The 13,040-nt window shown below is 45.7% G+C and overlaps 1 protein-coding gene across 2 annotated transcripts in view; it reads right to left on the bottom strand.

Moving 5' to 3' along the window:
* PHTF2 (putative homeodomain transcription factor 2) overlaps positions 1-12,760 on the bottom strand; it is a 163,434-nt gene extending 150,674 nt beyond the window's left edge. For both annotated transcript variants that reach the window (XM_030557903.1, XM_030558087.1), the window contains exon 1: positions 12,573-12,760. The gene's annotated coding sequence lies outside the window, so the exon portion shown is untranslated. The remainder of the gene's footprint in view (positions 1-12,572) is intronic.
* Between the last annotated feature and the right edge of the window lie 280 nt (positions 12,761-13,040).

Below are 13,040 nucleotides of genomic sequence, written 5' to 3'. Positions count from 1 at the left end.
TGCTTTAACAAGTTTATAGGTAGAGCCACCGTGGTCCCTGTCAGGCTAACTCGTCCGATCCACTGTGCAGCGAGGGGTGGGGGGACCATGGCCGCACACAGGCGAGCTGCATAGGGGCCAGGGCGGTATCCGCATTCCTGTAGAAGACCCTCCCGCTCTTCCTTGGTAACACGCAGCAGTGATATGTCTGGCATTATGAAAGCCTGTGGATAGTTTAGGGATAATTGAGGGCAGGTAGCTAGAAGCACGGCTCCCCAGCGCAAGGCGCTCTGTTTCCTCTGCCCCAATCCACCCCCCCCCTGCCCTTCCCAGCACGTAGGCATCCAGGCGCGGTGCTTCTTCCTCACCGATCCCCCCTTCCAAGCGTGAAACCTGCCCTGCTGTGTGCTCTGTCCGTCCCCCATCCCCCCTTCCAAGCGTGAAACCTGCCCTGCGGTGTGCTCTGTCCGTCCCCCACCCCCCCTTCCAAGCGGGAACCGTGTTCTGCGGGGTGCTTCTTCCTCGCCGATCCCCCCTTCCAAGCGTGAAACCTGCCCTGCGGTGTGCTCTGTCCGTCCCCCATCCCCCATTCCAAGCGTGAAACCTGCCCTGCGGTGTGCTCTGTCCGTCCCCCACCCCCCCTTCCAAGCGGGAACCCTGTCCTGCGGGGTGCTTTTTCCTCACCCGGCCCCCCTTCCAAGCAGGAACCAAGGCATCCCAGTAACATGGGAGAATTTTAAGCAAAAGTACTCACCCCATTGCTAGACATGTCTTAGCTTTCTTGAACTCTACAGTGTTATGTGAGGTATGTGAGAGGGATGCTACCTACAGTTTCCAATGTCCTTCAAAAGTTGATAATAAACAATGATGCCCCTGTGTTTTACATGTCTCTATCTCTACTTTTTCTAGGCAACTCGAGTAATGCAGCTGTGTCACCGGCCTCACGTAGATTGCAGAATTTGAGGCGCAATCCTAGGAAATCAAAAGAGGAGCTGATCAAGACCGTTCTGAACCACTACAACAGGGAAAGTAGGAAGACTGAGGAGTGGAGAAAAAGTGTACAGGAATGGAGGCTGACTGAAAGCAGGAGACAGGAATTGTCTGCCAAAAAAATAGCCAGGCAGATGATGAGACTCCTGTCTCGCCAAACCAAGTCTTTTGAGTCTCTTGTAGCCATGCAGACAAATATATACCGTGATATCCCACAGCCTTCCCAAAGCATTGCTCCTTGTCCCCCTGTGTATCCTCAAAATAGCTTTATGCAGTACCCAGTTCCTTATTATCATCAGCTGCCCCCAACACCTATAAGATCACCTAGTAACCAAGATATGTTTAATTCTTACCCAGTGCACTCCACCCCCATCATTCTGCAGCAAAGTACTGGTGAGTTGCATCAGACGGTTACAATTGAGTAAAATAGGAAATAGTAAAACATCTGAATGTACTGTGAACCACCCATACCCCCTTTCCTGTTTTTTACTGTATGACAAATAAAAGGATTTGGTTTGTATTTCTTTCAATATGTTTTATTGGTGATAGAAAAGGTAAATTATACACAGCAAGGTAAAGCAAAGCACAACACATGCACCAAACATTACTGCTGGCTCTCAGCATCAAATTGCTCCCTTATAGCATCCCTAATCCTTGAAGCCCTTTCCTGGGCCTCCCTATTAGCCCTGCTCTCTGGCTGAGCAAACTCATTCTCCAAACGTCTAACCTCGGAGGTCCATTCCTCACTGAACCTTTCACCCTTCCCTTCACAAATATTATGGAGGGTGCAGCACGCGGATATAACAGCGGTAATGCTCCTTTCCATCAAATCTAGCTTCCCAAACAGACTGCGCCAGCGAGCTTTCAAACGGCCAAAAGCACGCTCCAGTCATTCTACAGCGGCTCAACCTGTAGTTGAACCGTTCCTTGCTCCTGTCAAGTTTCCCCGTATATGGTTTCATGAGCCATGGCATTAATGGGTAAGCGGGGTCTCCCAGAATCACGATGGGCATTTCCACGTCCCCTACTATTATCTTGTGATCTGGGAAAAAGGTCCCGGCCCTAAGCCTCCTGAACAGGGCACTGTTCCTAAAAATGCGTGCATCGTGCACCTTTCCAGGCCATCCAGAGTAAATGTCAGTGAAATGCCCACGGTGATCCACAAGCGCTTGCAGAACCACAGAGAAGTACCCCTTGCGATTAATATACTCCGATGCCAGGTGGGGTGGAGAGATTATAGGAATATGCGTCCCATCTACTGCCCCTCCACAGTTAGGGAAGCCCATTTCTGCAAAGCCATCTAAAATGTCCTGCACGTTCCCAAGAGTCACGGTTCTTCTTGTCAGTGTTCGATTAATGGCCCTGCAAACTTGCATCAGCACCATTCCAACGGTGGACTTTCCCACTCCGAACTGGTTCGCCACCGATTGGAAACAGTCTGGAGTTGCCAGCTTCCAGATTGCAATAGCCACCCGCTTCTCCACAGAAAGGGCATCTCTAAATCTCGTGTTCATGCGCCGCAGGTTGGGGGCGAGATCATCACAAAGTCCCATGAAAGTGGCTTTCCTCATACGAAAGTTCTGCAGCCACTGCTCGTCATCCCATGACTGCAGGACGATGTGATCCCACCACTCAGTGCTGGTTTCCCGAGCCCAAACGCGCCGGTCCACGGAGCAGAGCACGTCTGTTATTGCCACTAGCATTGTACTGTCTGCATATTGATGCGATTCAGTACCATCGTCCCACTCCTCAATGTCAGTCACACGCACATTTAGCAGCCTAAGGATTAGATCAACAGTAAGGCGAGATGTGCTGGCAATAGTCATTAGTAAGGTATTCAGTACCTGAGGATCCATTCTTGAAAGATAATGCAGGAAAACCGCTTTAGAGTCACAATGCTGCCACAGTGCTCCGCATGTGTACCAAAGCAACGCTGGCCGTTGGAACAGGAACAGGAAGCAGAAGGACAATCACACTTCCTTCCCCTTCCCACAAGCCCCAGCGCCGCTTTGGGACGAGGTGCCCTGTGGGATAGCCGCCCACAATGCATCACTCCCAACAGCGCTGCAGTGTGGCCACATCTAACAGCACTTGCAGCGCTGCTAGCAGTAAGTATGGACACTCTGCAGCGCTGGCCCTATACAGCTGTACTAATACAGCTATAACAACCAGCGCTGTAAAGTTTTAGATGTAGACATGGCCTAACAAATTTATTTCAGCATGAGCTTTCGTGAGCTACAGCCCACTTCTTCGGATGCATAGAATGGAACACACAGACAGGAGATATTTATACATACAGAGTACATGAAAAGGTGGAAGTATGCATACCAACAGGAAGAGTCTAATCAATTGAGATGAGCTATCAGCAGCAGGAGAAAAAAAAACTTTTGAAGTGATAATTAAGATGACCCATAGAAGGTGTGAGGAGAACTTAACGGAGGGAAACAGATTAAATTAGTGTAATGACCCAACCATTCTCAGTGTCTGTTTAAGCCTGAGTTAACTATCTAATTTGCATATTAATTCGAGTTCAGCAGTCTCTTTGGAGTCTGTTTTTGAAGTTTTTTTATTGAAAAATTGCCACCTTCAAGTAAAAACAAAAGAACGCCACTAGCCATCACCTACAGCCCCCAACTAAAACCTCTCCAGCGCATCAAAGATCTACAACCTATCCTTAAAGATGATCCCTCACTCTCACAGATCTTGGGAGACAGGCCAGTCCTCGCTTATAGACAGCCTCCCAACCTGAAGCAAATACTCACCAGCAACTGCACACCATACAAACTCTAACCCAGGAACCTATCCTTGCAACAAAGCCCGATGCCAGCTCTGTCCACATATCTATTCAAGTGACACCATCATAGGACCTAATCACATCAGACACGACATCAGGGGCTCGTTCTCCTACACATCTAGCGGTGTGATATATGCCAGCAATGCCCCTCTGCAATGTACATTGGCCAAACCAGACAGTCTCTATGCAAAAGAATAAATGGACGCAAATCTGACATCAGGAATCATAACATTCAAAAACCAGTGGGAGAACACTTCAACCTCTCTAACCACTCAGTTACAGACTTGAAGGTGGCAATTTCGCAACAAAAAAATTCAGAAACAGTATTCTTACTCCCACATGGCAGCTCTACAAATTTCTGAAATGGGTACATTACGCAGAAATGCCACAGATGTTGCCACAGCCCAAGTAGAATGGAATCTGATCCCTGCTGGAGCTTCTATCTTATGCGTGTGATAGTGTAAGAGAATGTAGTTAGATATCCACTTAGAAAGCTGCTGTTTGGATATAGTAGCACCTTTGGATCATTCGGTCGTTGAGACAAACAGCCTTGTGGATTTACGGAAAGGATTCATTCTGTCTAGATAGAAGGCTATAGCCCTTTGGACATCCAAGGTGTGAAATGCTGCTTCCTGTGCGGTTTTGTGCAGTTTAGGGTAAAATGTAGGGAGATTAATAGGTTGGTGATGGAGAAGGTTGATGCCACTTTAGGGAGGAATTTTGGATGAGGTCGCAGCATGACCTTGTCCTTGAAAAAGGTTGTGCAGGGTGGGTTGGCCATTAGTGCACTAATCTTTCTAACAGATGTGATAACCACCAGGAATGTTACCTTCTTAGACATGTGTAGTAATGAGCAGATAGCCAGTAACTCGAAGAGGGGTCTCATTAGTCCCCTGAGCACTAAGTTCAGATCCTGTGTAGGCATGGGTGAGTGTACTTCAGAGTGAAGATTCTGGAGGCCAGCCAGAAAGAATTTTATAGTCAGATGTGTATATGTCGAGAATCTGTTGATCTTGTCGTTGAAGGTGTTAATTGCCATGAGGTGTACCTTCATAGAGCTTAACGACAGTCCTGAGTTCTTCAGCTCTAAAGGGTACTCTAGCACCATTGGTAGTGGCATGATGCAGGGAGCGAGCTGTTTGGTTAGACTCCATGTGGAAAAACATTTTCATTTTTGCAGGTAAGTACTGCACATGGATTCATGTCTGCTGTTCAACAACACGTGTTTGACTTTGTTCCGAACAGGTTAACTTGTGTGAATGGAACCAAGGAAAAACCATGCTTTCAGATGGAGTTTCTCCAGCTGTGGATGGAGGATCTGGCGATTGGCCTATGACAAGAGGTCTGGTCTCACTGGAAGAGCCCGTGGAGAATGAACAGACAAACGCAGCAGGTAAGGGTACCAGGTCTGTCTGGGGCACGCTCAGGCAATCATGATGATCTTGGCCATGTCGTGCTGTATCTTGCATAGGACTGTGTATCAGCAGGATTGGCAAGAATGTACACAAGTGTCTTGTCCCACTCGATTAGGAAAGCCTCCCCTAGAGATCAAGGATTGAGTCCTGCCCTGGAAGAGAACAGAGGGCATTTGTGGTTCTGTACTGTGGCGAGTAAGTCGATGGATGGAAACCCCCATTGATGGAATATCTGTTGTAAGACTGTAAGGTTCAATTCTCATTCATGCTTCTGTGAGAACCTTCTGCTTAGTCTGTCAGCAGTGGTGTTTTGGCATCCTGGAAGGTAAGAAGCTGAAATGTCGATGTTGTGTTGGATACACCAGTCCAATAATCTCATGGCTTCGGTGCATAGGGAGCAGGATCAGGCTTCCCTTGTCTGTTGATGTAGAACATGCACGTGACATTGTCAGTCATCACATAAATTGATTCATTCCTTATGAATGGTAGAAAGTGGAGACAAGCATTCCTTACTGCTCTGAGTTTTAGCAAATTTATATGAAGGCATGTCTCTGATGGAGACCACCTGCCTTGTACTGTGATTTGGTCCAGGTATGCCTTCAGCCCAGCAGGGAAGCATCTGCTGTGATCATGATTGAAGGTGGTCTGTGGTGAAAAGGGACTCCTACACAAAGGTTTTTGGGCCTTGTCCACAACTATAGAGATGCTAGCACCTCAAGAGGTGGTGTTACCATCATATTGAGGCTGTGCTGGGTGGGTTTGTATACTGAACTCAGCCAGTCCTAGAGACACCGAGTGCATAACCTGGCATGTTTTACCACAAATGTGGTGGCAGCCATGTGTCCCAGTAGTTGTAGACAAGTCCTTGCCTCAGTTCATGGGCAGATGGAGACAGTGTCTGAGATGTTTGATGGCCAGGAATCTGGCATAAGGTAGACACACTCTGGCTTGAATTGAGTCTAGGTTAGCTCTAAAGAAGTCTAGTTGTTGTGTGGGTACCGATGTTGGCTTCTGGATGTTCAGTTGCAACCCCAGTTTTTGAAGAGGTTGATGGTCAGTCGTGTGATTGTTTTGGTCTGTGTACATGTGACCTTTGAGAAGGTCATCATCTAGGTATGGGAAAAGTATGATCTCTTGTTTGCACAGTTGAGCTGCGACTGCAAAGGTTTTGGAGAACATGCTTGATGCAGTAGACAATCCAAACGGGAGCACTCTGTACTGGAAATGATCGTATCCCACTGTGAATTGGAAGAATAGTCTGTGAGATGGATGTACTGTAATATGGAAATATGCATAAGAAATATGCTCAGTGGTTTGAGCACTGGCCTGCTAAACCCAGGGTTGAGAGTTCAATCCCTGAAGGGGCCATTTAGGGAACTTGGGTTAAAATCTGTCTGGTGATTGGTACTGCTTTGAGCAGTGACTTGGACTAGATGACCTCCTGAGGTCCCTTCCAGCCCTGATATCCTATGATTCTATCTTGTAGGTCAAGGGCCAAAAACTAGTCCCCCTGTTCCAGCGCTGGGATTATTGTGCCTAAGGTGACCATCTTTGAATTTTTGGGAGCATACAGATTTGTTGAGTTTTCGTAGGTCTAATATCAGGTGCCATCCACCTCTTTTCTTCTGGGTCAAGAAATAGTATGAATAAAAACTCTTCCCCTCTGTGTTGTGTTGATACTGGTTCCACAGCACCTTGATGTCTACTTCCAGTCTTAAGAGGTGCTCGTGAGACAGGTCCCTGAGGAGGGATGGGGAGGAAGGTAAGGTGGAGAGCAAGTAAAAGGGATGGAATAGCCCTACCGTATTATTTCTAAGACCCAACAATCTTAGGTAATATGCTGCTATGCCTGGCAGTGGTGCAGGCAGTGACCAAATAGGAAATAAGAGCTGGTGTCAAGAGGAGGTCATTCAGACCCTTGACTAGACCTCCAAAACCGTGGTTTGTTCCCTGAAGGTTGAGACACAGCTGGTTGTGGTTATGTCTGCCATTATAAAGGTGGCCTATTTTTGTGTCTGCTCACCTTGTACAATCTGGATTGAATGCAGGTATATTGAGTATCCCTGGTTCATTGGTAGAGTTGGTACCGCTTCCTTTCATGGGGCAGTGTATAGATACTGAGATATGAAGAGTGATGCAAGAGTCCTTAATGGTGTGAAGAACTTCATCGGTTTCGGCCAAAAAAAGTTTGTCTTTGTTGAAAGGTAGGTTCTCTACCTTTACTTGTAGCTCTTTCAGTATGCCGGACAACAATAGCCAGGAGGCTTTGCACATCATTATAGCTGTGGCCATGGTACGGGCCACATTATCAGCAACATCCAGGGAGGCCTCTAGGGCCATCCTTGTGACAAGGTGTCTCTCAATAAGCACAGATTTGAATTGTGCTCTCCTGTCTTCAGGGATCTCAGTGGTAAACTAGAAGAGTTTTCTATAATTATCTAAATCATATTTAGCCACAAAAGCACTGTAGTTGGCAATCCAGAATTACAATATTGAGGTGGTGTAGACCTTGTAGTCCAAAAAGTCCAGCTGCTTATGGTCTTTGCCCTGTGGTGTAGATCAGGTGTTGAGTTTGTTTGGCCCTGTGGTTAGCAGCTTAAACCACTAAAGAATTCAGTTGTGGATGGGTAAACAGGAAGTTAATTTCTTTGGCTAACACATAACATTTTCAGTCCGCTCTTTTGCACGTTGGGGGAAGAGGGAAAAACGGTGATTGGGGTCTGCCACACCATTTCTGCCAGGTCTAGAAAAGCATCATTTATGAGTAAGGCTATTTGACGAAGAAGACAGTTGCAAGATTTTTTAACAGTTTATGCTGATTTTCTTGGACTTCAAGTGGGATGTCCTGGCTAACCGCTATATGTTTGAATAACTCCTGGAATTGTTTAAAGTCATCAGCCAGGGTGGGTGGAGGTGGCATGACGGCTTCATCAGGAGAAGAATTATGTTCAGGGGTTACTTCCTTAGCTGAGGAACCAGAGGAAGAACCCGCTCCTATCTCTTCTGTGGTTGGTTCAGATCTAGTTGGAGAGCATTAGGAGAAGGTTTTGGGGTGTCCTTCTCTGATTCAGGTTGAAGTGATTTTCCCATTAGGATCATTTTTGAGGTGGAGATCCCGCTTGCCCTCACCTTCAAATTGCTACAGTGGACACACTTGGATGGTACATGCATCTCTGAGGCACCTCACACAGAGAGTGTGCCATCAGAGCACAGCATAGCTTCTTTACAAGAGCCGCAATTTTTTTTATATTCAGAGAAGCCTGGCATGATCAAAGTAAAGTCCTAGGTGGACTGAGAACTTTTTGAGGTTCGTGCTCCACAGGAAGCAGGGAACTGGGGAACACAGGAAAACAAATAAGTAAAATTTTTTAATACAACACTAACTACTTACCTAAGGAAAGTTAAACTGAAGCTAACAATTAACTATTTTGTCATCTCCAGGGGTAGAAGCTGATGCACTACCCTGAGCTCCATCTTCAATCGAGGACAGTTGAGAAGAACTAAAGGGGTTGGGCTGTGGGCTGAACAAGACTCCAACGGGGCCGCGAGACAGCTATTGCACATGCATGGCCCAACCAGGCACTGCTACCAAAAATATCCAATTAACAGCGCCGACACACAATATCACCTGAAGTAGAGCACCCACAGGGCCACACATCCTGAAGAACCTCAGTTACTGCACAAGGTAAGTAACCCTTTCTTGCATGGACGGTGCAGACCATGTTGATGTTGCTGGTTGTCACAGCAGTGTTGAGCAACATGACTGCACTGAAGGTACTAAGTGTTCCGATTGCATAGAACAAACAGTAATGCTGTTAGCTTTGGATGTACTGGCAGAGCCAATAGTTCTGAAAAAGCTGAAGACTGAAGAGTCCAGTAGAGGGAGACATCAAATCTCTTCCAAGACAAAGATCTGGGGAGTTAAAGGCACCAAGAGAGGTGGAGACTCTAGTGAAAGAGCTTGGTATATTGGTAATGCCAAAATAGGATGTTTTTCATTACTCCAGAGTGGGACAGGTGAAGACACCAGACTTCATGGTCCCAGAGCCAACAGCACTGCCTCAGACAGACCTAACGTGCTCTTGTGCTTTTGATGTGCAGAACCAGTTCCAGAAGACTTACTGTACAATTTCTTTAGTGATGTAGATTTCTGAATGCTTCTCAGGATGAGAACACTTAGAGCACTTAGATGACACAGCAGAAGAAGATGACTATCAATGTTTCTCATCCAACTTCTGCTTAAAGTCTTGTGCTAGAGGAGGGCACTCCTGATGCAGAATCTATCGGTTCAAAGTTAGGGGTCCAGTTCTGATACTGTACACACAGGTCTCATTGTGTCCACTAGATGGACCTTGGAACAATAGTCTGTCTGCTTTTTCATTGTAGTGAGTAAGGATGCACAAACTGGCCATTTGTCCCTCACATGCCCTTCCCCTACGCAGAATAAACATCTTTCTTGTCTATTCAGGACAGGGAACACAGCCCTGCATGTAGCACATAATTATAAAGAAATCCTTGGATTTCAAACCAACACCTGGGATTTATTTTACATTTAGACTAGCTAACCTAACACTAATTAAACTAACCCTAGTATAAACAACTATTTACAAAAAGATTTTTAGAAAGCTGGCTGAACTGCAAAACTATGGGAAGCTCAGACTCTTGCCACTGGCCATGAAAAGGAAATGAGAGGATGGTGGTGGACACGCCCACTTTGCAGCCTTGGCTGGGCTCATGCACCATCTAGACATTCTGCAGACAAGAATCTCTCACTTCAGTGCACTAGACTCGCACAGATCTAAAGTGGAATCTAATGTGCACAAATACTTGAAGAACCATTATAATACAAATTGTAAACATCATGTCAAAATATACAAAGTAAATATCCTTAAATCAAACTCAAATAAGTTCTCAAATAGCATTTTTCTTACTTTGCCTACCTGCAATTTTTGATTATTATAGATGGATATATTTTTAGCTAGTTTGTGTGTGAGGTGAAATCATAGTTTACCAACATTTACTGATAAAAAAAATCTAATTCTCCTAAACCTATTTAGAATACTTTCCACTCTCAGGAATGAGGAAAGAAGGAACGTCCATTGCTTTCCAGTGACCCCTGCCAGTTAGTACAGGAATAACATTGTTTGGCTCCAAGAGCTTGCTCTACCCTGCTGGCTGTGTAGGAATAAGCTCTCTTCCTCCATCAAAATGAACAACGGCACTTAATTCAACTACACTATATATGCCTGAGATCATTAGTATTTCCTTGTTTCCCCATGCATTTGTGAACTTACTGAAACATTTCAACTATTCTAACACTGGGCCTTTTTCTAAAGTAGAAATAGCTTATAATGCTACATTACTGGAATAACTTTTTTAAAAGTTATGTACGGCATAATTCATTTTTCCTATGAACCCACTTGAGTAAGTCTTTCATGAATTCAAAGTTGTTGCTCAGATGACTCAAACTCACATTTTATTAATAGTAATGTTTATATTTAGAATAATAAATATGTTGGTACCAACAATACACTACAACAGAGACCCTAATTACATGGAAATTCCATTTCAAATATGAATCAGGATCTTAAAATGTATTATTTCCAAACAGTATCCTTTGTTTTCCCTTTTAGCATGGAAAATAGTTTGCAAAGACTGTATAGGAGCTATAGAAATAAACCAAAACTTAAAACTAAAATAAATGTTTTATATCTTACATACATCCGTTCCTGAACACTTTACAGAAACAAAAATGAAGTGTTGAGGAAAGGATAATCCTTTCCAGGAAGCTACAAATAAAGCAGCAAAACAAGGCAGTTCACTAGAGCCCACCAAAGCTGCGGAAAAAGTCAAAGGCATAAAGCTCCTCCCAAAGAGAGACATGTATACTGGAAACCAAAAACAGCAAACACAGAGCATTAATGAATTGTAATACATAATGAGGATATAACCTACCATTTAGTAATTGCACTAAATGTAGCTAAAAATGGTGGCCTTTCACATACTGGGATTAAGAGATTACATCAGTAGGAGATGCCCTAGTTGAAACAAAAGATGCACCCATCTGGTTTCTCGAATCAACATAAAGTAGAAAATTGGGGAGATTACTGAGGACACATTCCAATGTAGTTGTATCACTTTTAAGAGACTGGAGACCTAAAAAAGCCATGCCGTGTCAAAATAACACTAACACTTAACATTATCTTCAACCATTTTTTAATCAAAAGGACCTCAGAACACTTCACAAACATTAATTAAACCTCACAATGCTCTTCGGAGGTAAATCATATCACAGATGAGTATCTAATGATCAGAGAGATTAAGCGATTTACTCAAGGTCACATAGCAAGATGCTGGCAGAGCTTGGAAGAATCATCAGAATTCTCAACTCCTCATTATTTTTCAAGCACCCACAAATATACTAGGCAGCAGATAAAACAAATGAAAAGACAGTCTTTAGTCTAAAGAGCATACAGACTAAAATGTACAAAATGTAAGTGAGGGTCATAGACAAAGCTCATTTTAGCTGTTAGCTATTTCCCCTCCACTTCTCACAGAAGAGAGGTCAGGAGTTTTAGAGAGAACTTCTAAGGCAGCCTGGCAAACAGTTTCTGAGAGGAACATCCAAGCATAAGGGCAGCTTGGAATAGAGGGGCTGTCAGTGTTGGGGAAGGGAAAGATGCAGAAGTGGGGATGCAAAAAAAACCACAGGCAAATGAGTGGAAGGGATGCAATGTATGAAGGTGAGAATATGAAAGGAGACGAGGTTAGAGACGAAAGCAGGGATCGCATGATACAGGGCCTTGAAGGCAAGAAAAAGAGTCAATGTGATTCCCATCATCTGCTCCACCTACTGAACCAAATTCATCCTCTCCCAAGAAAATGAGGGTTATTCACAGCAGCTCCAAAATTCGGCTTTTCACATAGCACCCATGAATAAGGAACCCTTAGTTCAGGGCTTGAAAAATATCAGAGTACGCCTATTAGCCTGAAGGCGAAACCAACTATAGCCCAATAAAAAGGACCAGTGAGCTCAAATGACAACAGCTCCAGCCCCTCAGTCCCCCTCCCTTCCCGCGGGCCGCCAGCCCCTGTTCCCCTCCCTCCCCCCGGCTACCAGCCCTTCGGTCCCCTCTTTCCTCCCCCATTCCTTCCTCGTGTGTGGAAGCTGCTCTACCCCCGCCGCTCATCCTCTTCCCTTCCCCTACCCCACAGAGCCTAAGCCCCCTCCCCGCATACTATCGCCTTGTCCCTTCCCCAGTACGCGTAGGAGCCAGAGCCAGCCTGGCGCCCCCCACCCACGCGGAGTGCGTAGCCTGACCCCTCTCCTCCCATGGGTAAGGAGGTTTTTCCTCTGCTCCCAACCCCGGTAACCGTTGAGATTCGAACCTTACCGGTTAGCCGGTGCCGCGATGAGGCAGCAGCGGGGAGAGCGCGCGCCGCAGACAACAGCAGCTGTGCGGGGGTAACGAAAGGCAACAGCTGTGGGGAAGCGCGAGCTCGAGAATGAGGCAGAGCCGCGACGGCAGCAACAGCGCGTGGCCGCGACAGAGAGGCGGGAACAATGCGCAGCCAGGATAGAAGGGAGGGAAAAGGGGCGGTGCTTCAAACGACGCTCCGCCCTAGCCCGAGGAAAGACATAGGGACCTTCGTCATCACATCAGTTACCATCTTCCGTAAGATTTAAGTGGGCTCTTCCTATTAGACTACATGAAAAGGGGCGGGCACTATATTTGATTGTTGGCTACTTTATCCAATGGGAGAGGAGGTGAGGCGGGATTACGTTAGATGGGCACGTCTCTACCACAATAGGAGTGGCTGACTTGATGCTGTCCTGTTTAATTGACGTCCGTGTCCCTGAA

Source organism: Gopherus evgoodei, chromosome 1 (genome assembly GCF_007399415.2).
Source record: "Gopherus evgoodei ecotype Sinaloan lineage chromosome 1, rGopEvg1_v1.p, whole genome shotgun sequence".
Lineage (NCBI taxonomy): Eukaryota > Metazoa > Chordata > Testudines > Testudinidae > Gopherus > Gopherus evgoodei.
The sequence above is the reverse complement of the archived record's forward strand: the minus strand, read 5'-3'. Positions and strand labels throughout refer to the sequence as shown.